The 17728-nt window shown below is 45.7% G+C and overlaps 2 pseudogenes; both read left to right on the plus strand.

Annotated features, from left to right (window-relative positions):
* The first annotated feature begins 922 nt into the window (after positions 1-922).
* LOC114681303 lies at positions 923-3157 on the plus strand (annotated as a pseudogene).
* A 2956-nt stretch (positions 3158-6113) lies between these two features.
* LOC114681302 lies at positions 6114-8873 on the plus strand (annotated as a pseudogene).
* The last annotated feature ends 8855 nt before the right edge of the window (positions 8874-17728 follow it).

A 17728-nucleotide genomic window follows, 5' to 3' on the forward strand; every position in this document is an offset into this window, starting at 1 on the left:
TGGTGACCAAGTATCCCACTGCAGATTGAATCCTGGTCATTTACCTACTCCTCAGCTGATGAACAGTTTGTTGTGTCAAATGCTGACATTATAATGATGATCTGACCATTATCCTTGTCTATGAGCTGGGAATGGCCATACAACAGATTCCTTCTAAGACTTCCAGGGTAAAACAATGAGCATGCGTTGGCTGCTTCTCTGGTTCAAGGTCTGAGCTAGAACTGTGATGAATCCCACTGCTGGCTAAGGCTAGGGTTTCATCAAGGCTTGAGTTGGGGTGGGGCTGCTATCAAACTTAACAGATGGTTGGGCTGTTGGGCTATTGAACTAAGAGGTCAGCTTGTCCCTGGCTATGTATAGAGAGTGTTTTCAGGTCCTTAACACAAGGACCACAGGGCAGCTCACAGTGTGGTGTCTGTCTGTCCTGACCTTGAGAAATGAGCAGTCAAGCAAGGCAAAAGGCAATGTCTATAGAACTGAGTCCTGGGTGGGGGGTCAGTCCAGCCAGTATAGCATTGTTTATTTATAATCATACCACTTAGAAATAATGCCAGAGGGTTGCTCCAGAGTACAAGGCTATCCTGGGTTATAAGGAAATGCTCTGTCTCAAATAGGTAGACAACTTCCTGCTCAGTCCTGATGTCTTGAGTTTGGTCTCCAAGATCTACATAATGCAGGGAGAAAACCAACTCCCTCAAGCTGTCCTCTGATCTCAAATGTGTAGCATGACTTGAGTCTCACTAATGCTTGCTTGTGAACTGGTATGGGGGAAAATACACACACACACACACACACACACACACACACACACACACACACACACACAGGTGTATTCACTGCTCTCCTGATGCAGCAGCTGGTAGGAGTCAAGGAGGAAGCTAGCAGGCAGGCATCAGACCCCTGGTAATGCACAGTGGGATTGATGGAGTTGCTGTGCATTCTTGCAGCAGGCGCTACTGCACACAGCATCAGCCCTCGGGCTGTGTGGCAGTTCTGAAATATGATCAAGTGCCCGATGATTGCATTGATCCTTTGTTGGACTACAACAACCATGGCTGCTACTGTAGCTTGGGGGTTCAGACACTCTGGTGGATGAGTTAGACAGGTGAGTGATCCATCTGGTGGGAGACTGGAGGGTCTGGGTTTTGGTGGGGACAGGACACAAGCAGACATCTCATGAGGCATGAGCAGGAGACATGCATGTCCACCAAACATTGTATATTTTGTTTAGTTTCTTTAATATTTTTGTTTGTTTGTTCCAGACAGGTGTTCTCTGTGTAGCCCTAGGTTTCTTATAATTCTTTCTGAGACCATGCTAGCCTTGAACTCAGAGATCCATCTGCCTCTGCATACCAAGTACTCGGATTAATGGTAGACACCACCACACCCCACAGAAGTTGCTTTCCATAAGTATGTGATTAGTAGAAATCACAGATTTTCAAGCCTCAGGATGATTTCTTCTGGAACATCATGTTTAAGTCATCCTCACATGTTTGAGAAAGACTGCAGGTGAGAACTGACCTCCTGAGGGTCCATACTCCTCTCTCAGCTATTCCTTCCTCTCTCCAGATATTGCCAGACTCATGACCACTCTACACTAAGGTCAAGAAGCTGGAAAACTGCAAGTTCCTCACAAACAACCCCTATAGCAGCTCCTACTCATGTTCTTGCTCTGGGAATGAGGTCACCTATAGTCATCGGTCTACCCTCTGGGACCCCTGGTTCTACTTGGTGCTCGGTGGCTTTGGAAGGGACAGGGAAGTAAGAAGGACAGTCAACATTTAGTGGTCATTTCCTTGGTCTCATTGGACCTCACAACAATCCTATCAGGTAGACACTATAATATAGATGAGGTCACTGATGAGGAAACTGAGGAGGGCAGGGTCACTTGCTCAGGGTCAGCCAGCTTAGAAGTGATGACATTTTGTTCTGGAACACACATCTACTTCATTCTAAAGCCTGTTTTTAAAAAGTTTTCAAGATTTTATTCTTTTCTGGGGGAGGCATTTCTGTGCCACAACCCAGGTGTGCAGGTCTGAGGACAATGTGTCTGTTCTCTCTTTCAGCCATGTGAGTCCTGGGGATGGAACTCTGGTTCAGACTTGGCAGCAAGTGCCTTTATTCCCTGAGCCATCTTGCCTGACCAAAGCCTCTCCTGTTAGCTGCTGGGTTATACTGATTCCATATTGACTAAACAATGGAGAGCTGAATCATTGGCTCTAAGTCAGATACTGGAGTAAACACCTATGCAGGGCAAGATTTATCATTCCCATCTTACAGGTGAGGATTCAGAGAGCCAGGAATAGAGTTTAGTTCCTGGAGTCCTTGCCTAGTATGCACAGAGTTCTGGGTTCCACCTCCAGATCCCATGAATTGAACAGTGTGGTGCACCCCTGTTAATCCCAGCACTTGGGAGGTGGAGGCAGGAGGATTGTCTTAAGTCATATAATTTTAGAAGTGGTAGTTGGTATTTGTAGTTTTCCTGGTTTTAGGATTAAATGTATGTGTTTATTTTATGTGTAGGAATGAGTTTGCATCCCATGTCATCTTCAGTCACTGTCCACCATGTCTTTAGATGCTGGGTCTCCTACTAAATGTGACACACACCTTTAGATAGCCTGACTGTCCAACAAGTTGTGGGGATCTGTGCTCCCCACTTATTAATAGAGTTACAGATGCCCCAAGCACACCTTACTATTTACATGGCCTCTGTGCATCCTAGGTCAGGCTCTCATGATTGTATGTCAACCACTTTACCAACTGTGCCATCTCCCCAGCCAAAACAACTAATGTTCTTATTACAAGTGTGTTCCAGCAATTTGGACAACCCATTGGACTTCTGCATGCTGCTTTATCTCTCAACCCTGAGTCTGCACCAATGGGAGGGTCACCGATTTCTTTTGGTTATAAATTGTACAGAACAGGGTCATGGGCTCCACACAACTTCCTTTCTTGTTTCTCTCCAGACAAAAACAACCCCTGTGAGGCCGTCATCTGCAACTGTGACCGCGAGGCTGCCATCTGCTTCTCCAGAGCTTCATTCATCAAGTACTACAAAGGCAATGGCTGTTAGACTTGTCACCTCAGTGACTGCCTACACCATCCCTGCCTGCCTGGTTGTCTTCACTACACACTGTGTCCTCTAATAAGCACCTATGGAAAGAGCTCCACTGTGGTGATTGTAGTCTCTCTATTGAACATAACTAGATCCTCAGAGAACATCATTCTGTAGCCATGGAAGCTTCAGGTTAATGGGAAAGACATTGCCTTTAGTGAAGCATCTTGAAGAGTGGGTGCTTAGCCAGGCCATGCCTTCCATCCCAGGTCATGGATGCAGAGGCAGAGGCAGAGGCAGAGGCAGAGGCAGAGGCAGAGGCAGAGGCAGAGGCAGAGGATCTCTTGAGTTCAAGGAGGACCTGGTGTAAGAATCGAGTTCCAGGATAGCTAGGACTGTTACACAATGAAACTGTGTCCCTAAAAACAACAAAAGAAGAATTCAGCCTGAGATACATAGCGGGTAGATAGAAATAGAAGGAGAAGGGGAGGAAGGGAGAGGAGCTGTGGGGAGGGAAGGAAAGAGAAGACAGAGAGGGAAGAGAGGAAGAGAAGAGAGAAAGAAGCAGTGTCACATGGGCACTAAAGGAACATCTTGTCTCTAAAAACACGGGACTCAAAGCACCTCTGCTGTGTGCTCAGTGTAAGACGTGGAAACCAAACTGGATTGACTGTAAATGACATGAAGTCAGGATTATATCCTGGTGGCCTCTGTGTCTTCACTGTGCCTACGCACTCACCACAGGATAGTTGTCCTGCTAAAGCACACAGCAGCCTAACTTTTTGTAACGTACAAAAGGGACACTTCCTCTTCTCTACCTTTCTCTCTCACAGCACCCTGCAGGTGAAGCCAGGTTAATCTCTGCTTTCCTGGTCCACCAGTTTCAGGAATAAGATTTCTCGTTGGCTAAAGGCTCTGTGGTTCTCGCTCTCTCTTCTCCTATAGTGAACAGCTGCCCAGTCCTCTGCCTTTTCACCCCCAACCCCATCCACATCTGTGTCCCAAACTCAGACCTCATCCCTCCCAAGGAGAGGCCTGGTGAGCCCTGGGTGCAGCTAGAGCCCCTGTACAGACACACTGACATGTAGTAGTTGGATGTCGCTGTCCTCAGTCCCACTTGAAGGGTATGGGGGTTCTTGAATATGGGGAAAACTAACTCAACTCAATCCACATGGTTTTTATCCAGGGAAGAGGTGAGTAGTGGGGGAGAAGAGGTGCTAGGATGCTAAGTTTCAGGGTACATGACAGATGGTCAAACGCAGAGGACAGAAGGCGTTGGGCCAGCAGACATTGTTCAAAGGCCACCATGTGAATGCAGAGAATTGAACCCTGGTCCTCAGCAAGAGCAGAAAGTGCTCTTAAGTGCTGAGCATCTCTCCAGTCCCTGTAATGATTGATTATCAGATTCACACACTGGGTAGGGAGAGCCTCAGCTGAAGGATTGCCTGCATCATATTGGCCTGTGGGCACATCTGTTGTGAAGACATTTGCTGTCTGTCCGTCTTTTTTAATTTTTTAATTTTTGGCAGTGTTTCTTTGTGTATCTCTGACTGTTCTTTAATTCACTCTGTAGACTGGGCTAGCCTGAAACTCTGATATTCACCTGCCTCTGCCTCCTGAGTGTTGACATTAAAGGTGTCACGCCACCACCACCACCACCACCACTGTCACCACCACCGCCACAGCCACCAGCTGCCTATATTCCTAGTTTTTAAATGAAGTTTGTAAGTTAGTAAGATCTAGCCTACAATACAAGTCTTTTGACCTGAGTTTATTCCTGGAACCCATTTAAAAGAAGAAGGAGAGACCTGACTCCACAGAGTTCTTCTCTGACCTCCACATGTGCACACAAGTGCTCTATCTGTCTCTGTCTCTCCTTCGCACAAACAACACACATTAATTAACTGTTTAATTAATTAAAGATTGAATATGTAACTGAATCTACCTCAGAAGCTGTGTCAGCTTCTTGGGACAGATTTAGCATGTAGTTTAGACAGTTAACATGGAGGATTGTTGTTACCTGGGGCCACACACGTCACTGTCAGCATCCCTCAGACCCAAGCCCAGGAGCAATGTCTATATCTTCTTATGACCTCAGAGCATCCATGGGGGAGGGCCTTGGCACTTTGCCACTCACTGACTTGAGCTGGTTGGGGTGTTGAGCCAGCCCTTTCTCTTTGCCTCTGTGACAGCACTGATTCAGGCTCTGTCACCATCTACAGCAGCTCTGCAGGTCAGGACTGTGTGTGAGGGTGCACATATTCTACTTCTGTGCTACACACACAGGCCCCATGTGCTGACTGGACACTGTCAGAGCACAGCTAGAGGACTCTAAAGAGAAATCGCTGAGTCCTCCCCTCACTCAGGATGAAACTTCTTCTTCTGGTCACTCTGGTCACAGGAAGGACCCTTGTTCCCTTTCAGTGCCCCCCACATATCCCTTGTCTTAAATGCACAGTCCCCCAATGGTCACATCTGAAGTTCTGATTCAGAGTTCCTGTTGGGGTCTAATAGCCTCTGGGTTGAGGTTCCATGTTCACCACATGTCCACAACAGCTGGGCACCTTTAGCCTCTAAATCAGCTCAGATGATCCCTTGGAAAAGTCCACTACAGTCACCTATGCAAGCAATGAAGTCCCTTCTGTCTCTGCCATATTGCCCTGACACCCATTTCCTTGGGCCTAAGGTGCCCTGACAATGTGATTTTTGTTTTCCTCTTAATAATATTGACTTTCATTTTATGTGTTTGAGCTCTTTGCCTGTATATGTGTCTATGAACTGAGCGTGAGCAGTATCTACAGAGGCCAGAAGAGGGGTCTGATCCTCCAGAACCGGGGTGGTAGGCAGTTGTGAGCTGCCTCATGGCTGCTGGACCTGAGCCTGGGTCCCACAAAAGTTCACCAAGTGCCCCTGACTGCAGATCCATCTCTCCGGCCTTATTACTATTTTACAGGATTCTATAATTCTGGGTCAAGATGTCCTCCAACTCAACATTTTAGCCAAGACTTGCCTCAACTTCCCAACTGTTAGGATTACATACAGAACTATAAGGAGAGAAGTCACTTGAGCCCTCCACACACTCAGGATGAAACTCCTTCTGCTGGTTGCTCTGCTCACAGGTAGGACCCTTGTCCCCTCTGGGTTCCCCCCCTCCACATCTCTCTTGTCTTCATTGACAGTTTCCCAATGTTCATACCTGAAGTTCTGGTTTGGGGATGTAATTATTTTTTGTTGTTGTTCTCATTTTGCATGAGAGTGTTTCTCTGAGTAGTGATGGCTGTCACTCACTCTATGGACCAGGCTGGCTTTGAATTCAGATAATAATGTGACTCAGCCTCTAGAGTTCTTATGAACCTGTGTGCAGGCAAGAGCACACACACACACACACACACACACACACACACACACACACACCTCTATTCACTGCTCTCCCAATGTAGGAGCTGGTGGTCGTCAAGGAAGAAGCTTGCAGGCAGGCCTCAGTCCTTGGTAAAGCCAAGTGGGATTGAAGGAGTTGCTGTGCATTCTTGCTGCAGGTGCTACTGCACACAGCATCAGCCGTTGGTCTTTGTGGCAGTTCAACAATGTGGTCAAGTGCACCATCCCTGTAGTCATCCCTTGTTGGAATACAGCAACTATGGCTGCTACTGTGGCTTCAGGGGCCCAGACACTCTGGTGGATGAGTTAGACAGGTGAATGATCCATCTGGTGGGAGACTGGAGGGTCTGGGTGTGTGGGGACAGGACACAAGCAGAGCATCTCCTGAGGTACAAATAGGAGACATGCACATTCACCAGACATAATATATTTTGTTTACTTTCTGTATTATTTTTGTTTCCAGACAGGGGTTCTCTTGTAGCCCTAGGTTTCCTGGAATTCCTTCTGGAGACCATGCTAGCCTTGAACTCAGAGATCCATTTGCCTCTGCATACCAATTACTGGGATTAATGGTAGACATCACCACACTCCACAGAAGTTGCTTTCAATAAAGCATATGCTTAATAGAAAACACAGACTCTCAAGCCTCAGGATGATTACTTCTGGAACATCATGTTTAAGTCATCCTCACATGTTTGAGAAAGCTGCAGGTGAGAACTGACCTCCTGTGGGTCCATAGTCCTCCCTCAGCTGTTTCTTCCTCTCTCCAGGTGCTACAGGACTCACGGCCATTGCTAAGATCAGGTCATGAAGATGGAAATCTGCAAATCTGTCACCTGGCATTCAGTTGTCATAGTCAACCCCTACAGCAGCTCCTACTCATACTCATGTTCTGGGAATGAGGTCACCTGCAGTGGTAGGTTTACCCTCTGGGACCTCTGGATTCTGCTGGTCCCTCATGGGTTTAGAAGGGACAAGGAAGTAACAAGGACAGTCACCATGTAGTGGTCATTTCCTTGGTCTCATGTGACCTCACAACAACCTTATCAGGTAGACACTAAAATACAGATGAGGTCACTGATGAGGAAGATGAGGAAGACAGGGTCACTTTTCCAAGGTCACCCAGCTTAGAAGTGATGACATTTGGTTCTGGAACACAGATCTACATCATTCCAAAGCCTTTTTAAAAACAACATTTCAAGATTTTATTTATTTCTGGGGAGGCATTTCTGTGCACAACACAGGTGCGGAGGTCTGAGGACAACTTGCAGGATTCTGTTCTCTCCTTCAACCATGTGAGTCCTGGGGATGGAACTCTGGTTCAGACTGGGCAGCAAGTGCCTTTATTCCCTGAGCCATCTTCCCCGCCCAAAGCCTCTCCTATTAGCAGCTGTGTTATACTGATTCCATACTGACTTAATAATTGAAATCTGCATCATTGATTATAAGTCAGACACTGAACTAAACACCTATGCAGGGCAAGATTTATCATTCCCATCTTACAGGTGAGGATTCAGAGGGCTGGGAATATAGATGAGTTGTTAGAGAGCTTGCCTAGCATGCATAGAGCCCTCTTCCTCCTCCAGAACCCATACATTGAGTGTGGTGGTGCACACCTGCAAATCAGCACTTGTTGGAGACAGGAGGATTGTCTTCATATACATAATTTTATAAGTGGCAGTTCATATTTGTATTTTTTTTTGATTTTTTTTGAGACAGTGTTTCTCTTTGGAGCTTGCCCTGGAACTTCCTCTGTAGACTAGGTTGACCTCAAACTTACAGAGATCCACCTTCCTCTGCCTCCCAAGTACTGGGATTAAAGGCATTTGCCACCACTGTCCGGCTGATAATTGTAGTTTTATAGGTTTTAGGAATAAATATATGTGTTTATTTTTATGTACACGAATGAGTTGGCACCCTGTGTCTTCTTCATTCACTCTCCACCATGTCTTTAGAGCCTGGGTCTCTCTCTCTCACTCTAAACAGGACACTCACCTTTAGCTAGCCTGAAGGAGCAACGAGTTTTGGGGATCTGTGCTCTCCACTTCCCAATGGAGTTACAGATGCCCCATCACACCTTGTTTTTACATGTTCTCTGGGCTTCCTAGGTCAGGCTCTCATGTTTGTATGTCAACCACTTTACCAACTGTGCCATCTCCCCAGCCACAACAACTAATATTCTTATTATAAGTGTGTTCCCACAATTTGTACAACCTAATGGACATCCATATGCTCTGTTTCTCAGCCCAAACCTGCATCAATAGGAGGGCTACTGGTTCCTTTTGTCTATAGATCATGGGCTCCACTCGACTTCCTTTCTTGTTTCTCTCCAGACAAAAACAACTCCTGTGAGGCCTTCATCTGCAACTGTGACCGTGAGGCCTTGATCTGCTTCTCCAAGGCTCCATACAACAAGGAGAACAAAGGCATTAAGTGTTAGACTTGTCACCTCAGTTACTGGGACACCATCCCTGCCTGCCTGGTTGTGGTCACTACTCACTGCCCCCTCTAATGAAGCACATATAGAAAGACTAAGTTTTGGTGATTGTATTCTCTGTCTACCGAACATAACCAGATCCTCAGAGGACATCATCCTGTCTATTCCTGGAAACTGAAGGTTAATGGGAAAGACTTTTCTACAAAGTAAGAACCTTGAAGAGTAGGTGATGATTCCAGCCATGCCTTTCATCCCAGCATTCTGGGATGCAGAAGCAGAGGCAGAGGTAGCCACATCTCTTGAGCTCTTGGCAAACCTGGTCTAAAAGCAAGGTCCAGGACATCCAGGACTCTAAAAGAAACCCTGTCTCAAAATCTAAACAAAAAATTCAAAAAAAGAAGAAGCCAGCCTGAGATACATAGTTGGGTAAGGGAGACAGAAGGGGGAAGAGAGTGGAGGGATATGGAAGGGAAATATATAGGAAAGGAGGGGAGCGGTGGGAAGTGAAGGAAAAAAAAGACAAAGAGTGAGGAGAGGAGACAAGAGAGAAAGATTCAGTGTCACATGGGCACTAAAGGAACATCTTGCTCTAAAAATTCTGGACTCTCAGGTTGGTGTCCATGCAGGCCTTTATTCCCTGCACTGGAGATGCAGAGATAGGCAGATCTTTGCAAGCTGGATGCCAGCCAGTTCTATAGAGCCAGTTCCAGGACAGACTCCAGAGCTACAAAAACCCTGTCCACCCCCAAAAAAGCACTCCTCCCATCCTTCAAAAACAAAACAAACAAATAAAAAACTGGACTCAAACACTTGTGCTGTGCACTCATCATAAGAAATTGGATATAGGGTCTGGAAAGATCGCTTAGATGTTAAGAGCACTATCTGCTCTTACAGAGGTCCTGAGTTCAATTCCCAGCAACCACATGGTGATTCACAAACCATCTGTAAGAGATCTGGTGCCCTCTTCTGGCTTGCAGGCATATGTTCAGAACACATAATCAATCAATCAATCAATCAATCAATCAATTAATCTTGAGGGGGGAAAAAAGAAGTTGGATATAGGAAACCACACTGGACTGACCGTAAATGACCTGAAGGTTGGATTATATCCTGGTGGAATTCCAGTCTTCACTGTGCCTAAACACGCCACAGGATAATATCCTGTTAAAGCACACAGCAGCCTAACTTTTTGAACAAAGAAATCAGAACACATCCTCTTCTCTACCTTTCTCCATCATGGGACTCTGAAGGTAAAGCTAGGTTAATCTCTGGTTCCCTGGTCAACCATGTTTAGGAATACCTGTCTCATTGGCTGGTTTAAGGCTGTGTGGTTGTCAGTCACTCTTTTCCTTTAGTGACCAGCTGCCCAGTCCTCCATGTCTCTAACCCCAGCCCCATCCCCACTGGAGTCCCAAAGCTCAGGCCTTGACCCTCCCAAGGTCAGGCCTGGTGAGCAACAGCTGCAGCCTGAGCTGCCTGTGAAGGCGCAGTGACTGGTAGTAGCTGGTAGTGACTGTCCAGAGTCCTGCTGGAAGGGTAGGGGGTCTTGAGCGAGGAGACAAACTCAACTCACCCCCGACATGGTTTTTATCCAGGGATGAGGTGAAAAGTGGGGAAAAGGAGGCGCTGGGGTGAAAAGTTAGAGGAACATGAGAGATGGCCAAACCCAGAGGCCAGAGGGCATTGGGCCAGCAGACACTGTTCCCCAGCCACCATGTTGTGGTTGGTGAGGATTGAACTCCTGGTCCTCCGCAAGAGCAGAAAGTGCTCTCATGTGATGAGCAGGAGTATTACACAAAGAAACCCTGTCTCAAACAAACAAACAAACAAACAAACAAACAAAAAAATGAGAAGCCCATATGATATAATCAGGGATTAGAGGGGACAGAAAAGGGATGGAGAGGGGGAGATGGGGCAGGGAGAGGTACAGGAAAGGAGGCAAGGGGTGTTGTGGAAAACATTTGAAGATATGTTACATTTGCTTTTGCTGCGGAACATTTGTTTTAATGATGCAAAGATGTGTTTCATTCTTTTCTTTTCTTTTTTCTTTTCTTTTCTTTTCTTTTTTTTTTTTTGTTTTTTGAGACAGGGTTTCTCTGTGTAGCTTTGTGCCTTTCCTGGAACTCACTTGGTAGCCCAGGCTGGCTTCGAACTCATGGAGATCCATCTGCCTCTGCCTCCCAAGTGCTGGGATTAAAGGCGTGCGCCACCACCGCCCGGCTTCATTTTTTTCTTATACTTTTTTAAAATTTAAACATTTTATTTTTATTTACACCTTTTTTAGTCATTTTACATACCAACCAAAACCCTCCTTTCATCCCTCCTCCCGCTGTCCGTCACCCCACCTCCTCCCCTGACTGGCCTCCCTTCTCCTCCTCCAATAGGGTGAGGCCTGCCATGGGCAGTCAGCAAAACCTAATACATTCAGCTGAGGAAGGGTCAAGAAACTTCCCTCTGCATCAAGGCTGTGCAAGTTGTCCCACCATAGATAATGGGCTCCAAATAGCCAGCTCATGCACCAGGGGTAGATCCAAATTCCACTGTCAAGGGCCCCATAATCAGACCAAGCCACATAACTGTCTCCTGTGCGCAGAGGCCTAGTCCAGTCCCATGCAGGTTATAGCTGTCAGTCTAAAGTTTGTGAGTTCCTACCAGCTTGGTTCAGTTGTCTCTGTACATTTCCCCATCATGATCTTGACCCTTCCTGCTTATAGAATCCCTCCTTGCTCTCTTTGACTGGACTCCTGGGGCTCAGCCTGGTGTTTGGCTGTCAATCTCTGCATCAGCTTCCAGCCTGTGATCCTACTGTGCTTCGTATTCTGCATTGTGTCGTATTCTTTTATGTTGCATTTGTTTCACTCTGTGAAGCTGTGTTACTGTGCCTGTTTAAAACACCTGAGGGTCTAATAAAGAGCTGAATGGCCATTAGTGAAGCAGGAGAAAGGACAGGTGGGGCTGACAGGCAGAAAGAATAAATAGAGGAGAAATCTGGTTGGGGTGAGAAGAAGGAGAAGGAACAGGAGAACATGGAGAGGAGTATGCTAGGGGCCAGCCACCGAGTATGTGTGAAAGTTAAGATATACAGATGTCAGCAAAGGAAAAAGCCCAGAGGCAAAAGGTAGATTGGATAATTTAAGTTAAGGAAAGCTGGCTACAAATAAGCCAAGCTAATGCTGGGAATTTATAAGTAACAGTAAGACTTCATGTGTATTATTTATAAGGAGCTGCTGGGTGGTTGGCCCCCAAAAGAGCAAAGAGCCAAAACAGTAAAAGAGTAAACAACAAGAACAACATTTTGGAGTACCAACGTGGGCTGTATCTACACGGGGCCTGAGAAAGCTCTGAAAAAATTAAAAAAAAGAGGATCGGTCTCCTTTAAGGGTTCCTGTGGGACAGTGAGCTCTTGAGCAACCAGTCTGTTAAGTAGGAAGAAAAACTAAGTAAAAACACCTGCCCCAGTGCAAGCATTGGCATTTTGCATTCTAGAGCTCTAGAAAGGTTGGATGCAGTTCCTGGTCAGATGAATCTCTGGTATCAGGCCAAGACCTTTAAGCTTGTCTCTCATGAATGGAGAAGCGGGCAGAGCCAGTTGCTAGAGCAGCATGGAGATCCTAGCCTTACCACTTAGCAGATTTTTGCTCTTGCAGATTAAAAAGTCTAAAAGAAATGCAGTAAAAAAAATCCAGATGTAAAACCTCTAAACACTTCCAGTGTGTTTAGTAATGTGTGTAGGTTTAAGAATAGAAAAAATGGTATATCCACAGAAAAAAATGAATAGTTTAAAAATAAAGTCTTGGGAAGGGTTGTGGGGGGCACACCTTTAGTCCCAGTACTCAGGAGGCAGAGGCAGGTGGATCTCTGTGAGTTTGAGGCCAGCCTGGTCTACAAAGTGAGTTCCAAGATAGGCTTCAAATGCTATACAGCGAAACCCTGTCTTGAAAAGTTAAAAAAAAAAATAAAGAAAATAAACCAATGAAGTTGGTATTTAATATATAATAATCAAACTTGTAGTCACATTTTGTATGTTCTCAAGGTCAAATAGGTGTATATTAGATAATTTTCAAACAATTCAGAGATGTACAGAATATGGCATTTAAGATGTTTAATTCTCTAAGGTTGTTCATGACAATGAGACACATCTGCTCCTGGCCACACCAATTTACTTCAGAGAAAGTGATGGGCATCAAAGAAGCTCCATAGGAGTTTGCCTTCATAGTAGCAAAGCTAGCCATTTGGACAAGAAATTGCTTTTGCCTTGACTGCTTGACAGTATGTTGTATAAACTGGACATGCATGACCCAAAGGAAAGCGACTGCTGAACTTTGCCAAAACAAGACCCAATGGTCCTCCAGGGTTCCTGCTTCCCAGAGGAGTCTGCCAGACACTCCGCAGGACACAGAGGAAAGCGACTGAAAAACTTTGCCAGTGGGAGGCAAGACAGACCTTCAAGTTTCCTGCTACACTAAAAGTCTGCCAGATATTCTGGACCTGTAGCCTGAAGATGGATGCACAAACGTTTGAAAGAACCAGAAGACACCATAACAGGCTGCTCAGTCTTCTCTCAGAGATCAGGCCTCAGTCTGAGTTTCCTGAGACTTGAGCAAGCAATTTCTGGCAGGGGCCATGAACAAAAGACATAGTCCTTGCAGTAGCTCCCTTTCTGCACGGACTCTGACTGCTAAGGTTCATTCAATTGTTTAATGTGTGGAACCCCTCACCATCTTATAGCTATGTCCATGATTCAAAGACAGAGCCTGGGGGCCACTGAGTCAGCACCCACAGTCAGTACTTGCTAGACCAGCATTCCACCATGGCAGTTCAAAGACAAAGCCTGGGACTTGTCTAGGCCTGCCCCAAAATGGATAACTTTAACACTCAACGCACCCTAGCCAATTAAACATTACTAACAGGTCTGGAGAATGGTTCAGCGGTTAAGAGCATTGGCTGCTCTTCCAGATGTCCTGAGTTCAATTCCCAGCAACCACATGGTGGCTCACAACCATCTATAATGAGACCTGATGGCCTCCTCTGGCCTTCAGGCAAAGCACTGTAGACATAATAAATAAATAAATAAAATTTTAAAATAAATAAAGTTATGAACATGATTGCCCTGGTATAAACCAATCTGGAGTCTGTTCCTATGTAGTCTGTAGACCCCAAGCGCCCCTTGCTTTCAAAACTCTGCCCCATTGTTACTGAGGGTCTCTCCTGCTCTGCTGCTGAGTAAGATGGATGGAGGGTCCCGAGTTAACTCACAAGAAAAAAGATTCTTGCTTTTGCATAAGGTTTGGTCCCTCGGTTGGCTTTGGGAGACTCTGGGTACAACAGTTATAGAAGAACTTTGAGTGACTGTCCAGGCAGTCAGGTGTCTCTGTCACTTCCAGAGATTTGGAAGTTGCTTTCAATGCACTTCCTGTTTACTCAGGGGTCTTGGATGGAGTGGAAGGCTCGATAGTTACAGTTGCAGTTTTCCTTAATTGTGATAGAAAGTAAATTAGGTATAGAACTTTGGAGTAACTATGATGGCATGGATGGTGGAGTGTTTTCTCTGAATTTGCTAAGTACAAATGGGCTGAACATTGTATACGTAATTCTTACTTGATAACTGCTTTGTAGCATATAGTTTTACTATCTTAACTTTAAAACCTTTCCTGTTTATTTAGACAAAGTGGGAAGTGTTGTGGAATATTCTTTGAAGATGGGTTTCATTTGTTTATGCTGTAGAATGTTTGTTTTAACGATGCAAAGATGTGTTTCCTTCTTTTATGTTGCATTTGTTTAACTCTGTGAAGCTTTGATTCTTGATTGTGTAAAACACCTGATGGTCTAATAAAGAACTGAATGGCCAATAGCAAAGGCAGGAGAAAGGATAGGAGGGTCTGGCAGGCAGAGAGAATAAAGAGAGGAGAAATCTGGAAGGAAGGGAAGAAGAAGAAGGAGAAGGAGCAAGAGAACAAGGATAGAGGATGCTAGGGGCCAAGCCACCCAGCCACATGTGTCATAGGGTAAGTGTGAAAGAAAGATATACAGGCCGGGCGGTGGTGGTGCACGCCTTTAATCCCAGCACTCGGGAGGCAGAGCCAGGCGGATCGCTGTGAGTTCGAGGCCAGCCTGGGCTACCAAGTGAGCTCCAGGAAAGGCGCAAAACTACGCAGAGAAACCCTGTCTCGAAAAAACCAAAAAAAAAAAAAAAAAAAAAAAAAAGAAAGATATACAGAAGTAGAAAAGGAAAAAGTCCAGTGGCAAAAGATAGACTGGGTAATTTAAATGAAGGAAAGCTGGCTAGAAATAAGCCAAGCTAAGACCAGGTATTTGTAAGTAATAATAAGTCTCCATGTGTATTATTTATGTGGGAACTGAGTAGTGGGTCCCCAAAAGAGCAAAGTGACAAAAGAGGAAAAGAGTAAACACAAAACAAACAAACAAACAACAGAGGGGAGGGGTGAAGAGAAAAGGAAAGAGAAGACAGAGTGGAAGGAGGGGAGAGAAGAGAGAAAGACGCAGTGTCACAGGGGCACTAAAGGAACATCTTGTCCCCAAAAATATTGGACTCAAAGCACTTCTCCTGTGAACTCACATAAAAAGTGGGATATAGGAAACCAAACTGGACTGAGTGTAAATGATGGGAAGACAGGATTACAGCCCGGTGACCTTCCAGTCTTCACTGTGTCTAAACACACAGCATAGGATAATTGTCCCAGTAAAGTACAGCAGCCTAACTTTTTGCAAGAAACAAAAGAGAGAACATCCTCTTCTGTACCTCTCTTTATCGCCTAACCCCACAGGTGAAGCCAGATTAATCTCTGGTTCCATGAGCAACAGGATTTAGGAATGAGATGTCTCATTGGCTAAAGGCTACATGGATCTCTCTTTTCCTTTAGTGAACAGCTGTCCAGTCTTCAGACTTTTCACCCCAAACTCATTCCCACCCATGACTCAAACTCAGTTCTCACCCCTTTCATGGTCAGGCCTGGTGAGCAACAGGTGCAGTGATTGGTAGTAGCTGGTAGTGGCTGTCCAGAGTCCTGCTGGGAGGGTAGGGGGGTTCTTGAGTATTGGGAAAACTAACTCAACTTGCCTTACATGGTTTGTATCCAGGGAACAAGTGAGTAGTGGGGAAAAAGAGGTGCTAGTATGCTAAGTTACAGGGTACATGACAGATGGTCAAAGGCAGAGGCCAGAGAGCATTGGACCAGCAGACATTGTTCACAGGCCACCATGTGATTGCTGAGAATTGAACCCTGGTCCTCAGCAAGAGCAGAATGTGGTTTTAAGTGCTAAAACATCTCTCCAGCCCCTGTAATGGTTGATTGTCAGCTTCACACACTGGGTAGGGAGAGCCTCAGCTGAAGGATTGCCTGCATCATATTGGCCCTTGGGCACATCTGCTGGGCAGTCATTTGTTTTGTAACTTTATAAATATTTATGTTTTTTTTAGACAGTGTTTGTGTATCTCCTGCTGTCCTTAAATTCACTCTGAGACCAGGCTAGCCTCAAACTCAGATATTTGCCTGCCTCTCCCTCCTGAGTGTTGACATTAAAGGCATGCACTCTACCACCACCACCACCACCACCACCACCACCACCACCACCACCACCAGCCTACATTTCCAGTTCTTAAATGAAGTTTGTAGATTATCAAGATGTAGCCTTAATACAAGTCTCTCGATCTGAGTTTATTCCTGGAACCCATTTAAAGGAAGAAAGAGAGACCTGACTCCACAGAGTTCTTCTCTGACCTCCACATGTATACATAAGTGATCTCTCTGTCTCTGTCTCTGTCTCTCTTTCACACAAACAACACACATTAATTAATTGGTTAATTAATTAAAGATTGAATATGTAACTGGATATACCTCAGAGGCTGTGTCAGATTCTTGGGACAGACTTAACATGTAGTTTAGACAGTTAACATGGAGGATTGTTAGGGCCAGATTCTCCATCCTGAGACCACACATCACTATCATCATACCTCACACACAACTCCAGGAGCAATGTCTATACCCTCTCATGAAGTCAAAGCATTCACAGGAGAGGGACCTGGCACTTTGTCAGTCACTGACTTGAGCTGGTTGGGGTGTGGAGCTAGCCCTTTCTCTGTGCCTCTGTGACAGCACTGATTCAGGCTCTGTCACCATCTACAGCAGCTCTGCAGGTCGGGACTGTGTGTGAGGGTGCACATATTCTACTTCTGTGCTACACACACAGGAGTCACAGGCCCCATGTGCTGACTGGACACTGTCAGAGCACAGCTACAGGACTATAAAGAGAAGTCACTTGAGCCCTCCTTTCCCTCAAGATGAAACTCCTTCTGCTGGTCACTCTGTTCACAGATTAGACCTTGTCCCCTCTGAGTGCCCACCATCTTCCCTGTGTTCAATGTGCAGGTACTGCTGGTCACACCTCTGAAGTTCTGGTTTGGGGTTCCTGTTGTGTCTCATAGCCTGTGGGTTGGGTTTCCATGCTCACCCCATGTTCACAACAGCTGGCACCTTTACCCTCTAAGTCAACTCAGATGACTCCTTTGGAAAGTCCACTATAGTCACCTACACAAGCAATGAAGTCTTTTCTGTCTCTGCCATATTGCCCTGGCACCCATTTCCTTGGGGCTAAGGTGCCCTGACAATGTGATTTTCCTTTTCCTTTTAAAAAACATTGACTTTTATTTTATGTATATGAGCCCTTTGCCTGCATGTGTGTCTGTGAACTGAGTGTGAGCAGTGCCTACAGAGGCCAGAGGAGGGGTCTGATCCTCCAGAACCGGGGTCATAGACAGTTGTGAGCTGCCTCAGGGCTGCTGGACCTGAGCCTGGGTCCCACACAAGCCCATCAGTGCTCCTGACTGCATCTCTCTGCCC

Source organism: Peromyscus leucopus, chromosome 23 (assembly GCF_004664715.2).
Source record: "Peromyscus leucopus breed LL Stock chromosome 23, UCI_PerLeu_2.1, whole genome shotgun sequence".
Classification (NCBI taxonomy): Eukaryota; Metazoa; Chordata; class Mammalia; order Rodentia; family Cricetidae; genus Peromyscus; species Peromyscus leucopus.